Raw genomic sequence first — 10,494 nt, 5'->3', positions numbered from 1 at the left:
TTCGTCTTCAAAGCACTTTTATAAACATGAGCTCATTAGCACAGCAGCCCCTTGACACCAGGAGGCCGCTCCCTGGGTGTCTTCTGAGTCACAGCGCCAGAGTTTACCGACAAAAACAAGTTTTTCCCATAGAGCGAATGAGGCGCCACAGCCAAGATCACTGTGTCTCAGAAAAGAAAGGAAGAAGGAAGGAGAGACACGCTGCCTCTGGCGAGAACCAGCCCTGCCGAGCTCAGGGTGCGTGCCCCTCCCTGCCTAGAGCCCGAGCCCCCTGCCCGATCCCCCCACCCTGGGGGAGTAGGTGCGGGCATGTGGCCCCCAACTTCTTCGCGCAACCCCCTCCTGCCCTACATCGGCCTTCCCTTCCGCCTCCAACCCATCCGCTCCCCACACACACAGCCGCAGCCCAGCCAGCAGGTGACTGCTGCCGCCTAATGAAGGAGAGGTGGCCTCAGCCCTCCGGTCTGGAGGGCAGTTGCTTTAGGCATGAAGGACCAGGGTTCGAATCCCAGATCTTCCACTCACGCGCTCCATTTCCCCCTGTGAAGAAGGGACCCAAATTGGCATCGCCTCTGAGAGTGGACTGCGAAGAGGTCTGCCAGGTGGTGTGTGACAGACCCTGTTCCCGGCCAAGGGTGCAGTCCCCCCACACCCCTGGCTGGCTCTGGGGCTCTCAGAGGGGCTTCAGAGGCAAAGCCTGCCACACCGAAGCTTCCCACAGAAGTGGGGGCTGTCGCCTTCTCCCTAAGAGAGGGCCTGGTCGTGGCCACCCCTGCCTCCACACCCCACACCAGCTCATTTGCGGGGTGGGGTGGACTTTGGATGAAGGCCCCCAAAGCGGCACATAAACCACCACCAAGGCTAGACAGGTTCGGGGGAAAGCCCTGGGAATGTGGCAGTCTAGAAACTCCTCCTGTTTGTCCCAGCATGGGCTCGAGTCCTACTGTGCGTCAGGACCCCCCCTCCAAGGCTAGTAAGAGGGCGCTGAGAGTCTGCGAGGACACAGACGGGTTGCTTCCTGCTTCATACCACAGCGAAAAGGTCGGAATGTACGGAGCTCTCAAATGTGGGCTCCGTGAGAACAGAGACCCTATGTTCTGACCGGGTGTCCGGTTTACCCTCCTCTTAGCTCCTAACAGAAACTTGCTTTTCAAGTAGGCAAATAAGCTCAGATAAAATATTCACCTCCCAGAGTCCTTTGTAGGATTGAGGCGTTTCCCGCTGGGAACGTCTAGGAAATCAGATGTTTTTCTGCTAAAAAAAAAAAAAGAGAGAGAGAGAGAGAGAGAGAATCGCCTTTTGTTCTTTCCTTTCACTTTTCCCCAATTTTCATCTTAATTTTCCTGCCTGGAATGCTGTCATGCTTTCTGGAGGTGAAGCAGCCATTTTGTGCCATCAGGATGAAAGCCCCAGGCTAGATGGTGGAGCAGGAAGCGGGAAGGACCTCTCCAGAGGCTGCCCCAGGTCTGACTGCATCCCGCAGGACTGTCTGGGGTCTGTGCTTAAGCCGTCACAGTCGGGGTCCCGGGCCATGCAGTGAACAGCAAACCCTGACTCATCAGCGGCCACCCGGCCACCCGGCAGACTCCCCGTGCTCCGCAGACGGGCCAGCAGGCCAGCGCAGGGCAGCTGCTTAATAAACGTGAGTGAGCGCCACAGCGAACGGATGGATGAGGCAGACCAGACCCCAAGGCGCCCTGTGTCTGCACAGCAGCACCTAAGCTGCAAAGACAAAAGGAAGGTACCATCGGACAATCCCATCAGAGCGAGGAAGTCTGGGTTCCTGGCCAGCCTCCCTCGGGGCCATGCTGTGTGACCCCAAGCAAGTGCCTACCCTTCTCTGGGCCTCAGTTTTTCTATCTGCAAAATTAACGTGTGGAGCTTTCGGTGGGTCTGCAAGGACAGGGGTCCTCATGGTTCTTTCCTTTCTTTGTGGAGAGGGAGGAAGGGGGCTCCTCTTACCTCGGATTCCAGATTCCACAGAGGGGACAATAAAGACACTGCTGGGCTGGTTACTATCTGGAAAGGGCTGGCCTGAGCAGAGCTTGCCTCGTGTCCCAAGTGCCACCCATCATCCCACCCAATCTTCACACCACCCTGGGAACCAGGTACACTTAGCATCCCCGTTTAGCAGATGAAGAAACTGAGGCTCAGGGGTTAACTAGCTTGACCTACTCCGCTGGGTGAGCCTGTCGCAGGGCCAGGACTGGCGAGCTAAAGGGATGAGGCGGGACAGATCCTTCATCCCCAGTTATGGGGGTGGAGGGAGGGACACCCGCAAGACATGAGGTCATTTTTCCCAAGGTGCCCAGCATTGGCTGGGTTGGGGGAGTCAGCAGGCAGTCCCAGAACTGGACCCCAGGTCTTTCTGCCTCCAAAGCAGGTGCCCCTGATCACTGAACTACCCTCCCTGGAGGAGCTGGCCATGGAGACGCTCAGAGCCCGGGAGAGGAAGAGACAGGAAGGGGATTGATCGTGATGCTTGAAGGCATGGAGCAGGGACAGGCTCCTATTCTCCCTGTAGGAGGGCTGGGCACTTGCCCCTCAGTGTTCTCTGCAGGTGGGGGAAGCTGGCAGCTTCCCCCGTCAGACCATGAGCTCCTCTAGAGTCTTCCTCAGGACTTAGCACTGGCCAGGGTCCAGGGGAGGGAGAAAGGCTGAATGAGAGCCAGCAGGGTCTCTAAGTACCTCGAGGTGAGTGGGGAATGATGGCAGGAGCTCTCACAGGGTCCTAGTGTGGCTTGCTCCCAGGCTGGCCCTCACCATGACTGCAACCCAGGCATTTTCTCCCTTTCCTCCCCATCCCGCAGCCCAGCAGCCCCCAGACGTGGGAAGTGCTGGCTGGCAGAGAGGCCAGAGGAATCTCGATGGGGCTTAGACTTATGTTAGCGTCAATGTGACCTTACCCTCCCTCCCAAGATTCTGCGTGATTAATAAGCCCTTGGTGGGTTCCAAGGCGGAGCCAGGTTTGAAAGCCTCTGACTTAACAGGTGCGGGTCTCAGCTTCCTCATCTGGAATATGGGGGAGTGAAAGACACCCCCCCCCCGCACCTCCCTGACCCATCCACACCCATTGTATAGCTGTGAAAGCAGCAAGACTGCAGATGGGAGCATTTAGCACAGGGGAAGAGCCCTATTAAAAAATGACAGGGACAGCCATTTCATACATGGACCAGTAAGCAGCCACAGCAATGAGGCCATGACCCTGACCTCTGTGTGGCCCAGGAAACCACCCGGACACTGTCCAAGAACCAGAGGATCATTTTACTTGTGACAAGCTCACTGGGAACAAAGTTTTTCAGTATCTCCCAGATCATTTTTAAAATGCAAATTTGATCAGCAAAGAGGAGCACCTAATGCAGTAATTTGCAGAGAGGAAAAGCAGAAAAATGGATAAACTAGAAAACCAAAAATCAGCTTCCTCCACCCACCCTCACACATCCCCAGCAGGAGTCAAATATTAATTAACTGCCTCTTCCACGCGGACCCCCTGTTTGTAGGATCTGTTCGTGTTTCTTATAACAAACGCTCCAGGAGCCAGCAGACCAAACCGTCTCTCCAGAGGAGTCCAAAGTCACCAACAGAACATACATCTGGCTGGGCTGGCCCTTGGGGAGTTTTCTCTTAAAACAAATGTGCCCAATTTTCAGTTATTTATATGATCCACTCCTTCCACTGAAGGAGTGGAAGCGTGGTTACATTTACCATGATTTTAAGTATTTGCAGGTATTCAGATCTGTCCAAAACTTGCCCTCTTGAAAATAAGAATTCCACAGAACATTTAAATAATGATTGTGGTATTTGGGCACAAAGATGTATTCCATGAATTCAAAGTAAAACACATTCTCAACACATGAAATAAAAATTTGAATTAATACCTAGAGGGTACTTTTTTTTTAATCTAACTTGGTGGGAATTTGGAAACTCTATTCCAAAAAACTCTTGAGATAAAGAAGGAATTCAAAAGGACATTATATGCTGCTTAGATATTTCATACTACTTGGACATTAGACAAAACAAGAGCACTGAATGCTAAAGCAGGATGCAGCCAAAGCAATACTCAAAGGAAAATTCATATCCATAAATACACCTAAAAAGTTCCTAAGAAAGGGGTCCTTAAAAAAAAAAAGTTGACTTAATTCATCAAGCAGCTCTTAATAAGGGGAGCAATTTCTGCCTAAGTTGTCTTGTCAAGTATCCTTAAAGCTCATAAAACAGAAAGAAAGTTAACATACGGTTTTCTCTCCAAAAACTCTCCATCTCCAGGGACGCCTGGGTGGCTCAGTTGGTTAAGCAGCTGCCTTCGGCTCAGGTCATGATCCCAGCGTCCTGGGATCGAGTCCCACATCGGGCTCCTTGCTCGGCAGGGAGCCTGCTTCTCCCTCTGCCTCTGCCTGCCTCTGTCTGCCTGTGCTCGCTGGCTCTCTCTCCCTCTGTCTCTGGCAAATAAATAAATAAAATCTTTAAAAAAAAAAAAAAAAAAAACTCTCCATCTCCAGATTTGAGTATGGAGATGAAGTTCCAGGGAGTGGCAGAGGTGTGTAGATATGCTCTGGGTCTACTATCTGCAGTAGACAAAGAGGAAAAGCAAGCCAAAGAGGGTCTGTGATGCCTAGAGAGAATGCTTACCCCCACTCCTGCTCTCATTCGTGGCTGCCTTTGCCTGAAGCTTCCAGATATGCACTGGATAAGGAGCATAAGGAGGCTAGAGTTCCAGGCCCTGGTGTTTCCATTCATTAGCCATGTGACTTTAATCCGCTTTTGCCACAATGATGCTGTATAACTCACAACCACAAGCCGACCGAGACCTCCTAGCACGTGCTTATTCTCACACGCATTGGTCCTTAGGGGACTGCAATTTGGCTGCTCTGGGCTGGGCTCTACAAGGTAGTTTTAGTTGTTGTTGCTGTTGTTGTTGTTGTTGTTAAGATTTTATTTGTTTATCTGACAGAGAGAGAGTGTGTGCGCACACAAGCGAGGGTAGCAGCAGAGGGAGATGGACAAGGAGGCTCCCGGCTGAGCAGGGAGACTGATGCGGGGCTTGATCCCAGCACCCTGGGATCACAACCCTAACCAAACGCAGACGCACTCAAGGCACTGAGCCACTGGGCGCCCCTTCACCAGGTAGGTCTGTTTCACGCTGTGGGTCAGTTGAACTTCATCCCAGGCTGTGGGTTGGGTTTAAGTCAGTTCTATCTGTCTCCTCATTCTTTTTGGATGAGAAGGTAAACAGGACACATTTTGTCATAATGTGTCACAAAGATGCAAGTTAAAAGGTAAAGAAAGCCAAGCGGTATCTCCTGAGGTCTCCGCTTAAGTGTGCAGTCTCCACTCCCTACAGCCCATTGGCTGGTCATATGGCCAAGGCCAAAGTCAGTGGAGCAGGGAAATCTATTCTGCCTCAAAGAGAAGGGCATTGAAATAATCGCTGAATAATAATGCAATCTATCCTTTCTTAGGCTCAGTCTTCTTACCTATAAATTGGGGTTGATGAAAATTCCTACCTTGTAGGGACAAAAGTCCTGAGCTCTGTTCTAAGCTATCTGTCCCTGAACCCTGCGCTGATTGGCACTGGACTTGGGTTAGGTCCCACTGTTGCCCAGTGGAGGACTTGGGGCTGCGAATCCTGAAGATTGGATTGGAGCCAAGGCCACCCAAACCACAGGGTTGTTCCTTGATGGAGCAGAGTTGGAACCTGAATTGGGAAGTTCACCGCAGAGCCCACTACCAGCACGGACCTGTTCTTGTTAACCATCAAATCTCATTACTGAGTTTCCCAAATTGCTTGAGTCTCACCAACACGTTCACTACAGGGATCCCCTCCCATTATCAGGCCCCTTCTGGCACTCCATGCAAGGCTGGCAGCACTAATTTTCCCAGCTCCCTTTTTGGCTTCAGCAGTATCTGAGTCTCTCCGGCCTGAGACTAACCTGGTGGGCGTTCTGGTCCAGAACCCCGGAGATGGAGACTCATACAGACTCTCTTCACAATTGGATCTCAGGACAATTTCCCAGTCCATCCAGCCTTATCCTCAAAATCATGAGGAAGCCAAAAGCAGGAGAACAGAGTCATGAAACATTTGGATTCTGGGGAAGAAAAATCTTGGGGGCAAACCCTCCTCTGCCACTTTCTAACTAAATTTAAGCAAAGCAGGTAAGGTCTGGGCAGCTCGGCTCCCTCATCTGGGAGATGGGGCTCAGGACTATGTCACACAGGCATCTACATGGGATGGTGGAAGGATGTTTCGGAACATAGGCTCTGGAATGGGACAGCATGCGGCTGGAACTCCAGTTCTTCTGAGGAGGGATTCTAGAAAATCTTTGGTCTTTTCATCTGTAAAATGGGGGTGATACAACAAGCTGCCTGATGGGGTGCATGGGACCCCATGTTGTTGTCAACCACTAAGTGCAGTGCCCAGCACATACTCAGTTCTCAACAAAGAATGGTTTCCACCCTCCTTGTGACCCCCAAAATATCAAACTATCTGCCTTAATCAACATGGGACAGAACTAGTCACTAAATGTGGAATGATGGGATATAACGTATGATGTGCTTTCCGTTAACTAGTCCAGTGAGCAAAATATCCAGATTTCAGAGGTGTAAGATACAGGGTAGAAATGATGCATTCAGTGTTTGATATTACAAGTGTGAAATCAACTTGTGGTTTCATGGAATAATGTTGTCTGATCTCATTACCTTGGGGTAGCCTTGTCTCCCTGAGAACATGCATGCCATTGGAGAACACGCTGTTCTTTCCCCTTCTCTATGTCCTATAAAGGGTTTAGCACATAGTAGATACTCAACAAATATCTGTCGAAAGAGTGAATCAGTCTATCCCTCCATTCATCACAGAACCAAAGAATGAATCGACAGTGCTGTTTGTTGGATTTAAGAGCTCTGTTCACCACTAGGGGAGGGATAAGACTGGTTAAAACTTTTTTCTTTTCAAGAGGGACTTCCCACTACACTGATATTTAAATATATTTTTGTACACAGCTGATACATGTGAAGCGAAAACACTTGTTCATCAGGATCCTTTCACACAGGCAATGTTTATTCACTGAACAAACACTGATTGGACGTGTTATTTGCTGGACACCAAGCTGCCAAGCACAGAATCTTATGTCCCTGACCTCAGTTTACAGTCTAGAGGCGGAGACAGACACACATGTTAAATAAATAAACAAACAAACAAACAAACAAACATTTTCTGGGTAGCTGTGGGATGCGTGATCCATGAATTGGTCAAATCTTCCCTTTCTCTTACATCAAGAACTTCCTGTCAGTGACAAAAATGTGCGTTTACTGAAGCGGTCTATTTGCCACTGAGCGCACCTGAGGACTACATTTCCCAGCCTCCCTTGCAGCTAGGTGGTGTCATGTGACTCCATCCAGACCAATGGAAGGGAGGAATGACGATACAGTCTTTGCTATAAAACATCCTGCATCCTCCTGCCCACCACCTGCCCCCGCCCCCAAAAACTCTTGCATGGTGGAACCACATAATGGGAGAACCTGGAGGCCTGGAGGCCTGCAGCCTGGAGGAAAACTGTCACCCACACTGGATTGCAAGGTGAGAAGGAAAGAAACTTGTATTGGGTCTAGCCTCTAAGATTTCCGGAATGTTTTCTTCCTGCAGCAGAGCATAGCCAAACCCCAAACACCAAACACTAGTAAAATCAAGGGGAAAATAAGAACCAAAGAAAGAAAATAAGAACCAAAGAAAATAAGAACCAAAACAGCATGGAAGTTTCACGGGTCTACACAAGCCACAGCTCTCAAAGTCCTGGCGGCCACCTTCTTCTTCCTGCCAGGTGTCTTCCCAGGTGCCGGGTTAAAAAAGCCTACCCTGGAGGCAGACCAGTCTAGATTCCAGTCATTTAACCTCTCTGTGCCTCAGTCTCCTCATCTCTAAAATGGGCACGATAATGAAAGTACCTCAGTCATAGATTCTATCATGAGAATTCAACAAGAAGATTCCTGTGAAGCACTTAGCGGCTAGTACACAGTAAGTGATCAATAAATAGGCTAAGAAGAGCCACTGGGGGACACCACCAAGGACTCAAAGCAGAGACCCAGTTCACTGCACCTGCCGGGGTCAGTCCTGGAGAAAGGCTCTGCCCCCAGCACAGACCACAAGGCTCCACTCTGCTACCTGGGAGCCTCTCCCCTTCCTGTCCCTCACAACCAAATTAATCCAGCTCCTTTGAGGTCACAAGCAGGACCTCTGCTCACATTTCCACCTCCCGAGACCAAAGCTGTGTGGTGAAAGGGAATTGGGGGGGGGGGCAGGGGGAGGGGAGGAAAGAGCTGGGCTTTAGAGGACCAAATATGCATTCTGCCCCCTACTCCTCCACTCATCAGGAGGACCCTGTTCAGAAGCTTCTTGTCCCTGTGCGTCGGTGTCCTCAACAGTATGACAAAGGTGATGATAGCACCTGGGTTCCCAAGGACCTGGATGGGTTCACTGACGACGCGGATGTTGGTCTCACAGGGTGTCCTTTCACAGCACAGGTCCAGAACTGAAATTCTATTTAGCCCCATGTTTTAAAAAATGAAAAAAGAATAACAAAAAGGAGCTCGGGATTTGAATTGAGGACAGATGATCGGTGCTCACTGGGCTCTGTCTCCCTCCCACACTCTTCACACTCACACACTCACACACACACTTGAGAAATGATTTTTTTTTTTTTTGAGAAATGCTCTCAAAACAAAAACAAAAAGTCTGCTTTGTTCCGTGTAAGCAGCATTAAAAATTCACCAGTTGTGGGGAGCGAGTGGGACAGGAGTGCAGCCTGAGCTTGGCACAGATCACTGAAGAGTTTGGACCAGCGACACAGGGACTTGGGCTCTGGGGAGACCACTGGAGAGAGGATTGGGGTCTTGGGGACCCTCTCCTCAGGGGGGCCTGTGAGGCTGGTCATCTTCCCCCTCCCTCTAGTCCCCATCACAAAGCCCTGTTTACTTCCTTTATCACCCTCACTGCAATCCCGTTTATCTGCTTGTTTATTCCTTATTCAGTTCCCATCTGGTCCGAGATGTCAGTCAGGTCCATGACAGCGGGTACTACTGTGGTTCTAGGAGCTGATACAGAGCCTGGCACACAGTAGGCGCTTAATATTTGTGAAAGAACAAAAGGGTAAGTTCATAAATGAGCAAATGCATGAATGGACAAGAGAGAAAGAGTGAGGCACAGTGGGTCAAAAATGGATGAAGACAGCCTTTCCCGAGCTTGGACTGGGGCCAGTACCCACCCAGCACCCCGGGAATGTGTGACCCCAGAACAATTCTCTGGGCCTCTGTTTCCTCAGCTGTAAAATGGGGAGGATAGTAATCCCTACCTCATTCGATTGTTCAGAAGATCAATGAAAAACAAACAAAACTATCCATGTTAAATGTAATTCTGTGTCTGACACAACGATCTACAGTTTCATTCACTGAACGGGAAGGCGGACGAGGCTGGCCACAGCTAGCTCCCACCACTCCCACGAAAAAGAACTCAAAGGTTCAGTTCCTGAGATCCAAAGAGCTTCTCACTCCTTAGAAACTCCCAGCTGAGCCCGGTGAGGGGACAAAGGTCTATACTAAGTGAGTTATAAAAACAACTCCTAGCTGGGAACCGCTGAGCCGCCCCCCACCCATCCAGCCACACACCGGCCCAGGGCCGATCCAGGATTAACTCTGGCCTACCCAGCAAGTTCAGCTTCTGGCAGGATTTTGAGAAAAGAGAAAAGAGAGAAGTCTCCCTTTCATTTCAGTGCTAATCCCTCCCACTCTTCAACACACTTTGGAGTTACTTGCCACTCATAGGACCTCTGGAGGAAGGTGACAAGTGAGGAGACTGAGTCCTAAGAGGGGTGATACAGGCCAGTCTGGAGCTGGCACCCAGATCTCCTGATGCCCCACCCCCCACTCTGCCAGCAAATCCACCCTGACGTCCAAAAGGCTGAAAGCACACACTCCGTCCTCATCCCAGGAACAGCTACCCAGCAGGTCTGCCATAAAGGCTCCCAGCTGAGCCCTTGGCAGACATTACTAATCAATCGGGGTACATGCCAAATCCCTTTCTCCCCAGAGCTCCACGCAGACACTACCAATCAATTGCAATTGGCCTGGGAGATTAAGAGGATCCTCAGCTCACTCTAGGCTGTGTGAGCTGCCTGGTGTTTTCCCCAGGGGCTTAGCATGGCGCCTGTACATCGGCCAACATTTAGTCCATGGTTATGGAGTGAATGAATGAATGAATGAATGAGCAAATAGACATCCAGCCTGTCCCAGGTGCTTGGGCCGAGACCCTAATTGAGAGATCACATCCGCCCTGTCTGCACATTCCATCTACAAGTATAGAGTTTGTTCGAAAGGCCAGTAAATCTGTAAGGAATAGTGGGGGTCTCACTCCTCTCTTGGGCTCGGCTCATGGTGATCCCACTTACCCAGAGCCCTGGGATTGAAGTCACTTCTTTCTGGTCTGTGACCCAGGCAAGTCATCTAAGC

The 10,494-nt window shown here is 50.3% G+C and overlaps 1 long non-coding RNA gene across 1 annotated transcript; it reads right to left on the bottom strand.

Annotated features, from left to right (window-relative positions):
- Positions 1–9,630, bottom strand: LOC309846636. Its single transcript, XR_014302030.1, has 4 exons — positions 9,342–9,630; positions 8,966–9,113; positions 1,186–1,254; positions 1–540 (listed from the first exon to the last, which is right to left on the bottom strand). It is a non-coding gene; the product is annotated as an uncharacterized lncRNA (long non-coding RNA).
- Positions 9,631–10,494: the final 864 nt, after the last annotated feature.

The sequence above is a fragment of the Mustela nivalis genome (assembly GCF_964662115.1).
Source record: "Mustela nivalis genome assembly, chromosome: 13".
Classification (NCBI taxonomy): domain Eukaryota; kingdom Metazoa; phylum Chordata; class Mammalia; order Carnivora; family Mustelidae; genus Mustela; species Mustela nivalis.
This window is presented reverse-complemented; position numbering and strand designations above follow the sequence as displayed.